Consider the following 4,225-nt stretch of genomic DNA (forward strand, 5'->3'; position numbering starts at 1 on the left):
AATCCCTAATTCTCAAAAATCCAAATTTTTTTCATCTTTTTTTCTCTTCATCATTCTTCAAATTTCAAACCTGCATCGTATGATTTTTCAAAAGCTGAAACAAAGATTGTCTGGTGTATCTTCTACCAAATCCCTACCCTAACCCTTTCTTCTCAAACCCTTCAACTTGCAACTCAGAATTAGGATTTTAGGGTTTCATGGAATCATCTCAATCAAAGCTTTGAAGTAAGTCTCTCGACGACGGCATTGATTCCCCTAAGAGCTACAGTGTGAGTATCATCTTACTTTCCAACACAGTGCCTTTATTCTTTCTATGTTATCGTATTGATTTTGGAAATACCAAATTCAATATTATCAATTGTTGAGTGCATATAAGGATGAGTATAATGCAATTGTTGAATGATTTTTTGTTTCTACAGACAGGTGTCTTTTGTGTCATTGCAGACAATCTCATCAAGGGAGAGGTTTACAGTAGCTATATTCAAGTATTCATCTCTATCTTCTATTTGCTTAGCCCAGAATTTGTTATATCATTACTTTGTCACTCATAATTTTTTTGCTCCCACTTTACAATCTCTAACATGCCCCAATTCAAAAAATTGCAGGAACACTTGGCTCCTTGTGGATATCTTAAATTATGTTGTGAACGAAAACTCTAATATAAAGGATTTTTCACTTCAAGCTGTGTATAATTCGTCGTCGCCCCGGTAAGAGTTTCCTTTAACTTTCTTACAATCTCTCCTTTAAATTTCATTCAGTATTGTTATTCACTTTTAAAATGGATTATTTTACTCTAGTTTATGAATTCACAATGATTGTGATCTTTGGAACTTTATCTTCCCATGTGAGTTTCATGTTAGGATTAGAAACACTGCCACATTTTCTTCCCAAAATGGGCACTTGAGGTATTGGATGTTGTCTTTGAACGTAAAAGCGGTGATACAGTTAGTGTAAATATGCCACAGACAGATTGCACTATGTCACTGAGGTTGCTATAGTAAATATGCCACAGACAGATTGCACTATGTGCACTACGTCCCCGATGTGGCTTAATTAGCTGTTCATTATGGCTTGGACCAATTGTTACCAAGACACCCAAAAGCCTCTTCCATCAAAACTTGTATACCAGTAACACCCCTAACTGCAACCACACCCAAAAAAGCAAGTCCTGGTGTAACAGCGAAATTGGCAACAGCATGAGAAGAAAGTACTTAGAACCGTCCACCCAAAAGCCTCTTCCATCAACATATAAACCACACAAGCAAATCACAAATGATAAAAGCCACCAAACTATTAACAAAAATGGAAACTTGTCTAACCCCTTAAACTTGCTTTTCAAAGACGAAAAGCTCAACACACACCAAGACAAAACCTGTGAAGCCGACACAGAAAGAACTGACCAGTGTAGAACCTCACCCCATATCGAAACACACAAGTTAAATCCCAAGACCAAAAGCTGCACAAACAGAACATAGAAACAAGACAACAATGATAACTTGAACCAAAGACTTATATTTGAAACATCCCTTGTTGTTTCTGTATCAATAACAACGCTACCGCTCCCAGGAGTGTTGTCTTTACCTATTCGATTTCTCTTATTCACGAGAATCTTTCTAACCGAGACAACAAAGAGAAACAATAAAACAAGAGTGAGATTCACACATATTGCAACAAGTTCCAATACGGATAATCCGAGAAGCGATGATCCTGAATAAGAAGTTACTATTAAAGTAGAGATTTTATGGAGAAATAGAGGTATAGGCATTATTAAGCATTACAGAATATAGAATAGGAATGAAATCGAATAAAGCAGATGGACGATTGGTAGATTAGTTGTTGTTGAGATATTCGAGGCGAGGTTGTTATGAATGGTAAGTTGGTTGTTGATCAAGGTTCAGCGAGAAAGAGGAAGAGAGATAACTAAGTGGTGATGGACAACGATGATGGTGTGGTGAGATGGGAAGCGTGTAAAATTGTAAAACAATGGTGAGACTGTGTTGTAGTATCTTTAGAAAAAATGCAGATGTATGACTATTGGTTAACAATTTGTGTTGCTTAATAAAAGTGTAGAAGGTAATAATTTTAATTACAATATTCAACTTACAATCTACTGTTACATTGAAAAACAGTTTGAAATCCTTTACTGCGTGTTCACACCAAAAGATATGATATGTACTGTTATATTGAACTTTGTTAAAATTTTAAGCAGCAATTTTGATGGAGTATGTTTGTGTCCAATGCGAGTTGCTTGATGCAATTACCATGTGATGTAGTAAGTTGTTTACAATGTGTTGTCATGCAGTAGGTTTGTTGACAGAAAAATAGACCACAAAAATCGAAAGCATGTCAAATGGTGTGAATGTTCATGCCTTTTTAGGATATTTGTTCATGGATCTCACACCATAAAGATTGATGTCAATAACATTGTGACTGGTCATTAAAAAGACCATGAGGTGGTTCACAAAATTTACTATAAAACATAAATTGGAGTTGTGGATAAATGTAAATTTTTTATCATAATTTGTTTTCCTATTTTTAACAGAATCAAGATGACTAATGTTGGTACAACTTATGCAACATCCGAGAATACAGTTTCAACTCCTCCACCTACAATCTCTAATGAAATGCCACCTCCTCACACTAAGAAGCGAAGAAATCGTTCAGAGGCTTGGAAGCATTTCATTGTATCGTCGGAAGAAGAACAAAAAGCTTTGTGCAAATACTGTGACACGAAAATTAAGTATAATAATGGAACTAGTTCCATGCATGCTCATGTATCGAGATGCCTTGTTTACAAGAGGCAAATGACATTATCTTCTACGACAAGTGTTGAAGAACATGTTGGCTCTCCTTTAATTGTCAAGTTTGACCAAGAAGCCATTAGAAGAGCAATGGTTAAGATGTTCATAAACATGGAGATTCCTTTTCGGAAGGTTGAACATGAGTCTTTTCATGAATTTATGAGTCTCGCATCACCAAGATTTCATATTTGTTCATGCACAACACTAGCGCGTGATGTCTTGAAACTAGGGGATAATGAAAGAATGATTTTGAAAATTTTTCTCTCTCTGAATTGTCGAAGAGTTTGTCACACTACTGATATGTGGACTTCTTCTTGTCAAAAGTTGAGTTATATGTGTGTGACAACCCATTTCATTGACAATAATTGGCACTTACAGAAGAAGATTTTAACTTTTTGTCAAGTCACAAGTCTTACAGGGGATGCTATTTGTGCAACAATGGAGATGTGCTTGAACAGTTGGGGGTTAAACTGTGTGCTTAGTTTGACAGTTGATAATGCTTCATCTAATGATGTTGGGGTTGAGCGTCTCAAGAGAAGGCTTTTGTCTAGGAATAGTTTAGTTATGAGTGGAATCCATTTTCATTTGCGGTGTTGTGCACATATATTGAATTTAGTTGTGAAAGAAGGTTTGAAAGACATTGATGGCTCTATTGGTAGAATTTGTCATGATGTGTGGTATGTTAGATCTTCTCCTGCGAGGCTTGCTAAATTCTAGGCATGTATTGATGAGGAAAGCATGGATTATAAAGGTTTAGTTTGGCTAGATGTTGAGACTCGTTGGAACTCAACATACTTGATGTTAGTATCCGCATCAAAACATGAGAGGACCTTTGAAGAATTAAGTTTTCGAGATAAAAAGTATGTGAATGAGTTGACAAAGAAGGGGAAAGGTGTCCCGATAGAAGAAGATTGGAAGTATATTAACTTAATCATCCCATTCTTGAAGTTATTTTATGATGCTACCTTACACATATCGGGGTCATCTTATTTGACAAGCAATATTTATATGTTTGAGATCCTGGGTATTGGAAAGAGCATTGTGGATATGTGTGCGTCTGAAGATGAGCATCTACGTTCAGTAGCTCAAAAAATGAAGAAGAAATATGATAAATATTAGGGAAATCATGAGAAGCTTAACATGTTATTGTTGATTGCTCTAGTATTCGACCCTAGGCGCAAGATTAGATTGGTCGATTAGATGGTAAGGCGATATTATAATAAGGATGATGCTGACGCCTTGAAAGCAAATTTAGAGTCTAGCTTGAAATCTATTTATGAGGAATATTATGTTGGATTTATGCCTCCTCAAGGTAATTCAGATGAGTTGCAAGTTTTTGGTGGTGTTAGTGATCCTTATGGAACTGTTGAGTTCTATATTTCAGAAGGGTGTGACAATGCGGATAATGAGTTAACTACTTATCT

Source organism: Lathyrus oleraceus, chromosome 6 (assembly GCF_024323335.1).
Source record: "Lathyrus oleraceus cultivar Zhongwan6 chromosome 6, CAAS_Psat_ZW6_1.0, whole genome shotgun sequence".
NCBI lineage: Eukaryota > Viridiplantae > Streptophyta > Magnoliopsida > Fabales > Fabaceae > Lathyrus > Lathyrus oleraceus.